Source organism: Asparagus officinalis, chromosome 2, assembly GCF_001876935.1.
Source record: "Asparagus officinalis chromosome 2, Aspof.V1, whole genome shotgun sequence".
In the NCBI taxonomy this organism is placed as follows: Eukaryota; Viridiplantae; Streptophyta; class Magnoliopsida; order Asparagales; family Asparagaceae; genus Asparagus; species Asparagus officinalis.
In genome coordinates this window covers 73,004,413-73,014,586 of record NC_033795.1, presented here as the reverse complement: position 1 = coordinate 73,014,586, position 10,174 = coordinate 73,004,413, and positions in this window count along the sequence as shown.

Sequence of the window (10,174 nt, the reverse complement as noted above, 5' to 3'; positions counted from 1 at the left end):
GTATAATATATGTGTGTATATATATATATACTCTCTCTCTTAGTATATATGTATATATAAGTATACTCTTTCTTATATATGTATAATATGTGTGTGTGTGTGTATACTCTCTCTTATATATGTATAGTCTCTCTTATATAAATATATATAAGTATACACTCTCTTATATATGTATAATATATGTGTGTATATATATATACTATCTCTCTTAGTATATATGTATATATAAGTATACTCTCTCTTATATATGTATAATATGTGTGTGTGTATACTCTCTCTCTTAGTATATATGTATATATAAATATACTCTCTCTTCTATATATATACTTTGTCTTATATAAGTATATATAGGTATACACTCTCTTATTTATATATGTATAATATGTATACTCCCTCTTATAAAGGTATACTCTCTCTTATATATGTATACTCCCTCTTATATAAGTATACTCTCTCTTATATATGTATAATATGTGTGTGTATACTCTCTCTCTCTTAGTATATAAGTATAGTATATTACAAAGGCTACTTCTTCTCCATTGGCCCAACGGTCAATGGCTACTTATGCGATTTTCTCTCTCTTAAGTTATAACTTATAAATATATATAATATATTTACATATAATATATGTATATATAATATATGTATATATAATATATAGTTACATAATTAACATAATAATTTGTAAGTATATACTAATACATAATTATATAAATATATACAATATATTTACATATAATATATGTATATATAATATATAGTTACATAATTATTTATAAGTATATACTAATACATAATTATATAAAATATAATAAATTTAAACTAATTTTTAGCATTTTTTTATCAAAAAAAAAAAGAAAAGAAAAAAATTGAAAAAAATCCGGCCCGGTTGGGCCCGGGCCGGACCCGAGGTACCCGGGTCCGGGCTCCGGTTTTACCCGGCCCGGGCCCGGATTTCCGGGCCGGGCCGGGCCGGGCCGGCCCGGACAAGCCTACTAACATACATGCAACAAATTTTACATGTGAAGATCAATGCTGTCGATAGTTCCAAGAATATAATTATACAAAAAGGCAATTTAAATATATTACAAGTATACGGCTGGAAGATTAGAAATTGCTGATACTAGTACGCAAACTATTCTAGCTAAGCATGCGGCAGCACCATTCATGTTCTGAAGTTGATAGTACATCATATTTTTATGTGTATTATTAAAAAAAACCATGTCCTGTACCTAAACATAAACATAAAGAAAGGAATCCATAAACATATTTTCATCTCGTGTTAGCAATAAATGTACTGATTTACTGAAGATATGGCATAAATGACGAATCCTTTTCATTACTTACATCTAAAAAGGATTTAAAGAATTCTCCGTTGCATTTGCTTTTAGCATCTTTGTTTGCTTTTGCTTTAATTGCAACAAATACTTGAACTGCTTCTGGAGAAGTTACTTCCTTCGTGTATCTGTATCCATCCTGAGTGCATCATACATTATTCATCAATTAAAATCTTAAGTCAACAGTAAAATATTAGGACAAATTTTCAAAACAGACTTCTTTGCCAAAAAAAATCCTAAAAACTGACATGTTTAAACTTAATTTCAAAAACCGACCCAGTTGGGCTGAAACTGAGTCAGTTTTTGAAAAAAAAAAGTTCTCAAACTTTATGCAAGTTGAAGTCCCGTGAAGTTTTGTTACATAAAAACTTCACGGGACTTCAACTCCCGTGAAGTTTTGGAACTTTTTTTTAAAAAATAGATCCAGTTTCAGCCAACCGGGTCGCTTTTTAAAATTAAGTTTGAAACATGTATTTTTTTGAGATTAATAAAATTAAGTTTAAAACAAGATTAAGATTCAAAACATGTTGGTTTTGAAAATTTGTCCTAAATTGTTATTACTAAATTTGTGAATAGACATAAGTCAAATAACTTATAGAAGTACTCGGTTGACTGAACTTTGATGCATCATATGACGAAATCACCAACGTACTAATATAAGTATGTTGTGCCTCGAGAACCCAAACCAATCGCCGAGAAAGATAAAGAACCAACCAAAAACCAATAGCACAAACAATCAAACACCAGTTTTACGTGGTTCGGCAAGATGCCTACGTCCACGGGGCAAGGAGGGGGGAGTTTTCACTATTAGAAATCAAGAGGAACAAACTAGGGTTATAAATCTCTCACAAACCCTCAACAAATCAACTCTTGATCTCACAAATTGCTCCTAGAATAGAAGCCCAAATAAAACTCCTTTCAACAGCTCAAAACACTTGCCTTGCATACCCTAAAAACACCCAAAGGGTATTTATACAAATCCAAAACGAAACGGGTCTGGAAACTGAACCCAGCCAAAACCGCTTCGGCGGTCGACCGCGGCGGTCGACCGAACACCAAACCCGAGAGCATAAAACAATTACAGTCAATCGCGGTCGACCGCGGCAGTTGACCGCATTCATCTCCGAAACCCAGTAGGACTGTGTGCACGTTGGCGGTCGACCGCCAGTCTGCCTGCTGGTTTCTTCCTGTTTTCTTGTAATTCTTCAATTCTCCACCTCGGCGAATGTTTCCACTAAAAAACTGAGCCGACACCGATCAAAACAATACCTCAATTGCTGCATCCAGTATGCCATGGCAACAGACTCATGACAACGGACCCCATCCACAACATATCGAGACCCAAACGGGAGTGCGAATACTCAACCCCAAAACAACTGTGTCTACTCACCAATTAACTGAGCCTACACCGACTACACCAAATGCCTCATTTGCTAAGACCCAAATGGGAGTGCAAACACTCACCCCAAATGTCGATGTCGCTCACCAAAAACGGTTGCATCATAAAGACTACCTACGTATCCTCTTGCCCAAGGAATCAAGCCTTCACGTAGTTCACCCAATGGCCTCCAAAGGCCCTCAATCCAACCTGCGGCTGATAGCATCATCAACGACCCCAATCTGAAAACAATCCAACACCTCCACCTGAGATGTAACAATGGCCGTATCCAAAACATATCCACCAGCTGCATCCAAATCAACTACATCATCATCTGCACCCATAAATAAATGACTCTCACGCTGTGCCACCTCAGCTGGAATCCCAAACAATGCACTGCACCCATAAATAAATGACTCTCACGCTGTGCCACCTCAGCTGGAATCCCAAACAATGCAGAATGACATGGAGTATGTGGGGAAATCCCCACCCAATGTGGAGTAGCATCAACCTCCACCCGCTGTGATATCCCTCTAATCTGATCAATACTCTCCACCTGCCGAGAGTCCAAAGTGACAAACCTGCTCAGACCAAACTCATAAGCTCCCCACTGATAGTCGAACGAGCCTCTGAATCCCAAATGCGCAATCGGATCCAATCTCACATCCACGATGTGACCAAGTGCTGGGTAGCCAAATATCCGACGCCAACCAAAAACTGAAGCAGCTTCACCAGATCTAATAACTCTATACGTAGCAGTCGGCAACCTCATAAGATGACACAAACCTGTCGAAGCCTGAATTCCAGATCCACTGCTCGACAACCAATACCAATCCTCCTCCAGAAAAGAACGGCTCACTAAATCCGCCATCTCATCACGTCGCCCCACTGTCTCCTCTCCTCTGAAGTGTCTCCAACTGCCATGAGCTCGGCACAAATGCAAGAAAGGACTCCTACTAGAACAAGTACGACCGGTAACCTTTCTGCCCATACATCTCCTCTAACTATTACGGATTGCTAGGGCTTTATACCAACGGGACTTGGTTGTAACCCAAATATGCCTAGTACAATCCCCAATATAGGAAACAAAATAACGATTACCTCCCACTGATGCATACATGGAAGGCCCCCCAATGCCTGACTGAACACCTCCAATAAGACCCCTCGATCGGTGGATAGAAGTGCTGAACTCCACCTAGGTCTCCTCGCTCATCCCAATGTGCTCACAGGACTTCAATCTGTAGGTCATAGCACTCCTCAACAATCTGTGCACGGCATAACCAATAATATATCCCAGCACCAAACAATACCATAGTCTAGCCATAGAAGTAGTCAGCGCCCTATCAACTATTGTGTTCCCAAGCAGATAATACAAGTTACTCCGTCTGACTCCCTTCATCACAATCATGGACCCCGATGTGACCTTCAAATGAGAATTCGCCAAGGTCACCCTATAGCCTGATGCCTTCAATACCCCAAGTGAAATGATGTTCTTCCTCAGTTGAGGAATGAACCTCACATCAGCCAACTCCCGAATCATCCCGTCACTCATCCGAATCTGAACGGTACTAATACTACCAATAGGGCATCTGTGATCATTACCCATAAGAACAGCATCCCCTCTTTCCAACTCCTGAAAGCTGGAGAACCAATCCCTTTTAGGACATATGTGGTAAATAGCACCAGAATCTAACATCTACTCGGTGGAGTCGGCAACATCAACTGACGGAAGAGCTGGGCACGAATAGCCCGAAGAATCTGAATCTGAAATGTCACCACTAGCCTTGGCAACATTCACCTCTGAAGCTTGAACAGCTTTTCCCTTATTCTTCACGGCTTGCAATTTTGGGCATTCAGCTTTCCAATGTCCATCCTCTCTACAAAAGGCACACTGATTCCTACCAACTGCAGGATGCCCCCCTCTAGACTGCGACCTCCTACCACAGTTTGGACTTCTAGCTCTTGCAACCAATGCCCCCGCAACCGGCTCAATGGAAGTCTCCTTGTCCTTCTTTTGAAGTTGATAGTTCACAAGGGCTGCGGTGACCTCACTATACGAAAGAGATGCCTTCCCATTAATAAGAGTGAGGACGAAGGTCTCATATTCCTCGTCGGGCAAGGAACTCAATAACAACAATGCTTTATCCTCATCTTCAACAATGACATCTACGTTCGCCAAATCTGCAAGTAGCTTCGTGTAGTGGTTCATGTGATCACTAATGGATGTCCCCTTCTTCAATTGGAAGCGATAAAGCCTCCTCTTCAAATGCAAACGATTTTCAACGCTCTTCGTCAAATATTTGCCCTCTAGGACCTCACAAATCTTCTTTGCCGAAGTTTCATTCATCACATCATATTTTAGATCTTGGGTAAGGCAAGACCTAATCACACTACACGCCGTTCTATTCATTTTATTCCAAACCTTTTCATCAACGTCGGCCGGTTTCCCATCCAACTCCAATGTATCTTCAAAATTTTGCGCATTTAGCACATCCATGACTTCGCATCGTCAAAGTTCAAAATTATTTGTGTCGTTGAACTTTTCCACATCTATTTTCATAGAATGTATATTCAAACTTTGGACGACCTTCACACCAGAAGAACCCTCCCCACTTTTATCTTTTTCAGCCATATATTTCAAAGCACCCAAACAATTGCGGAACAAATAGGAAATAGATCCAACTTGAAAAAAGATAGAAACTTTACCACAAAGATCCAATCTTTATCACCAATCGAAGCTCTAGATGAACTTCCCAACTGATCTATACCTCCAAAAAGCCCAAGCGTTACTCGAAGCTCTGATACCAATTGTTGTGCCTCGAGAACCCAAACCAATCTTGGGTAAGGCAAGACAGTTATAGGAGGTCTGACAGCTTCTATCACTACAGAGGAGGACACTATCATATTATGGCACATGAGTCTAGGACACACAGGAGATAAGTCTGTTTGGTGGAAAATTTGCAAATAAGAAAATAATGAAAGAACTGTATTTGATTTTTATTCTTTCTAACTGTTTAGAAAAAGAATGTTTACAAATCTCTCAACTCTCAATTACAATTGGATTTCCGATTACAAAAGAGAAGAGAATGATCAGGATTCTCTCCTTTGTTTAATTCTGGGTTCTTCTTGGTAGCGATGAGATGCCTCCCTCGAATGCTTGCGTCGAGTTTGCTTCTCGTTGACGATCCGACCGTCTTGACTCACTGGAACAACTGTCTTGTCTGGTTGATAACTCTTGACGAGTTTCGTGATTCAGAACAAGTAACAAACTCTAATGATAGAGTTGTTGGAACCGAAAAGAATTCGGTTGATAAGCCAAATATCGATGGTTTAGAGATCCTCCGTTTGTTGATTTCCCAGACTGTGTAAGGAGTCAATCCTCCTTTTTCTGATTCTGGAAGATCTGATCGAAAGAACTTCTCCAAAATCTAACCTCGCCTGAAATATCCTCTCAACAAAAATCCGCCCTTGATCTGATTATCAAAAATCCGATCATTAACTCTGTTGAGTTTGTCGTTATTTATAGGGGATTAAGGGGTGTAACCACCTCCTTAATTCGTTCGAGCTGTGCTTGGCAGCGATTGGAGCTGCGTTCGAGCTGTGCTTGGCAGCGATTGGAGCTGCGTTCGAGCTGTGCTTGGCAGCGATTGGAGCTGCGTTCGAGCTGTGCTTGGCAGCGATTGGAGCTGCGTTCGAGCTGTGCTTGGCAGCGATTGGAGCTGCGTTCTAGCTGTTGATTGTCGTAGTATTTAGATTTCTCTGTCTTTATATATGGATGACACCAGTAAAGAAGGTCTTATTCAGGCCATTTGTGACAATTGAGGCATCTCAATAACGCTCTATCAACTGCAGGTCATGATCTCTACTGAGTGTGTCGAATATCGTTACACTGCTCATCAGCACCTCTAATGGTTGCTAATATAATATTAGTCATGTTGTTGTCACAGCCATCAAGATCAATCGTCTCACATAAGAAGCTGCATTCGTGTTTGTAGCTATTGAAGCGGCGTAGGTGATTGAATCGGTGTAGTGTCTTGATGATGGTACGCGGGGAGGACTTCCACGTCTTGGTTTGAAGAGATCGTTGATTTGTAATCCCTTTCTGTCAGAGTATTGCTAAAGACTGTCGTTTTGTAATCTTTGCTTTAACTCTTTGACATGTGAAAATCTTCGAATTGTAGCCTTCTGGAAGTCGTCAGATTGTAACTTCCATCATCAGTGTTCGATGGAGACTCAGCTATCCATTGTGATTTTTAGACAGCCTACAGAACCCCCTCCAAAGTTTTCGAAAGTTCGCGGTTGACTGGGACAAATTTTCGGAATACTTTGGATCCCAAAACTTTGCTGATTAAATGTATTCCATCGTAGACTGAGTAGAGCATCTCGGGGTTTTAGGCAAATTTTGTCGACATCCTCCTTCTTGTTTGATTTGTCAACAATGGCTTAGACTTCAGCTTGTATGAGCAGACTTTCATCCTCAGCTTAGTCAGGGAGACAGCTTCGGAAGAATCTTCTTGATCAGCTCGTCTGAGGTAAAATGATCTCGGCCGTCTGATTATTACTTGGGATATTTACCCCTTTGAAGGAGTTATTTATGTGGTAGGCTGAGTTCGGTCATCAGAACGCACGTCTAAATCATGTGTTCGACTGTTTGATCATGAGGGTGCGTTTGGGAGTTGAAAACCCCCCTCCTCTTCATTTGAAAACACGAGAATCACGTTTCAGGTGAGATTTTACCTAAAATCTCGTTTCGATTTGACAGCTACAGCTGTTTATAAATGGACCACTGAGGTCAAATCAAAAAGTCATTCGACTTTTCCCTTTCTTACTTGATTTCTAAACAGGGCTACTGTTCATCTTCTCCAGCGCTTCAACGGAAGAAAGGGTCCGTTCCTGAATATTCCGCCCATCTTCGTCTTCCACTCCACGGTTGTTCGCCATAATTGCCATGGGACCTAAGAAGAAAATGGCGTCCAAATCGAAGATCGCCGAAGCTCAGGGTGCTTCTTCGGCTAGAACCTCTGGGGACGATCAAATCCCCGCGCCTTCGTCGCTGGTTTCTTCAACTAACGGTAAGATTGAGCCATTGGGGGTGGGTTCAGCGGATCTCCCATTTTCGACCCTTGATTGGCGATCCGTATTCCATCTTTAAACTCGAGAGATAATTCTCAGTGTTTACCAATTAAACGTATGGCTAGCTCCATCGTTCCTTGTGTTTAGAATTTTGGATGCAGGTTGAGACCCTGCGTTCGGGTTTCCGAACGCATGTCCGAACCTTGCGTTCAAAATTTTAGAGACCTTGCGTTCAATAATCCGAACGCAGGTCTAAAGCTTGCGTTCGAAACTTTAGATACGGGTTGAGACCCTGCGTTTAATGACCTGGACGCCAGTCTGAGCTTTATATTCTTGAGTTGGACTTCTTCTGACTAACTTTTCTATTTGCAGTATGCTACTCCAAAGAGCCTCTTTCTTTCAACCACTACTTCGGTCATGCGGGAGGTGCGGAGAAGAATACAATCTTCAGCTTCGCCTTTGAATATCCAGTGTTTCAGAACACCCACAAAGAACGGTCGAAGCTCATCACTCAAGCCTTTCCTGAGACTCTCAGGTCTTTGGTTACAAATGCCAAATTCGAAACCGCAGAGCGTGAGATTTTAAAGAAGCCGTCCTTCCTATTCGGGGATTCTGTAAAAATGGACCCCAAGCGGATGTCCGAGGGGAATTACAAATGGCTGAAGGTAGTCAACAACCGTCGTCTTTTCCTTCCCAATTTGGAGCGGATGTGGCCGATCTCCTATTATCAGTGCGCTTCTATCCCGCGGTCGATGAATTGGGAACTTGTTCAAGACCAAGGCGGTGTTGCTACGGGGCACATCACTCATCGGGGTACTCATCCCGCTGGTTTCAATAATTTCATGGCTTTGAAGCCAGGTTTATTCCCAAAAGAGCACCCTGTCGGAGAGTCTGCTAAGTTAGCGGAGGTGTTTATCAGAACATTTATTTCTGTCAAAGGAGAGTTCCCTGCTCGGGATTTCAGGGCCCCTACTTGGGTTCACTCCAGTGATGCGGACTGGTGGGCCCGGATGATAAATTTCGTCTTGGAGGAACTAGAAGAACCTTTGAGAATTTCGGATTTGAGAGTTCCAATAATGGCCACTCGATATGGCATTCCTCCGAATTACAGCGGACTCTTCGCTATGCTGGAATTCTACAACCCTCACACCGGCACCTTTTTCACTCCAGTTGGTGAGCTGGGCTTCGCTCTCCACGAAATGTTTGAGATTTCTGGACTGTCTTTTGGGGAATTGCCTTATGAGGAGTTTGTTCCCGGAAGCAGGGAATTAGAGATCCTGAAAAATGGTGCTCCCGAAATCTACGACACTTACTGGGAATTGATGTGCCATTTCCAGATATGTGCGCAAATTACTGGGAAAAGAGCAAGCGGCGTGAAACAAGGACAATGGGCGGAATATCTTTTCCACAATCTGTGGGACAAAGAAGCTGAGGTGACTCGCTTAGTGGCCAGTACCCTTGAGGAGATCACGGAACGTATTAATGACGCAACTTCTCATTATACTTGCGAGATAGAGGAGGATGTCTTCCCGGCGTTTACCACGTTTGAAAGCTTCCACTATCAGGCAGAAGTCCCAATCTCCGACATGGCTTTGTTTGCTGGTTTCCTAACTCTTTGGTTGAAGCGTTGTGTGGTCCCCACAAGGCCAGTGGATGCTATTACAGTAGAAGTTTTGTACCCTATCCATGGTGTGCTGCTTACAAAGTGGTTTGCGGGAACTGTCTTCCGAATTTATTGCTGTCAAGAAAGTGGATTCCGACGGGAAGACTATCATTCAGACCCCAACCCCTCGAGTACCGATGCCATACATTTATTTGGTATCTTGGTTTGTGTTGCATTGCCCTCCGATAATGATGACTCCTGAATCAAGTGGCACCTCAACTCCTCTTGTTCAGCAATTAGAAACCTCTGAATGGGCCAGTTGGTATCAAGTTAAATTCCATGAAATATTGAGACGGGATTATAATTACGAGATTGCTTGCAAGTTTCCCGCTTTCGAGGGCGGCGCGTATGGAGAACTTCATCAAGACACTCCGGGACCGAATTCTTTCACCATGCTTAGCAGGGGTGCCTTTTGATGGCTCATAAACATTCGTTCGGGCTATCTTATTTTTCGACAAGGGAGAAAATGCTTTATTGAACCATATCAGCCTTATCGTTTTTCTCGGCAATTTGGCTATGATCAGCTCTATGTTGGGAACCCAAACCCTACTCTTGCATACACAGGTAATGTGTATGAAGGAGCAAGAGCTTGGTACTACTCAGTAGCTGGTTGTACCGGAGCAAAATTCCGATTGCCACATAAGACGCCCAATACTCGTACTTCTTTGAGCTTCTGTACCTGGTACCAGGCCGCTTCTCAGATTTCAGCTTACCACATGAATA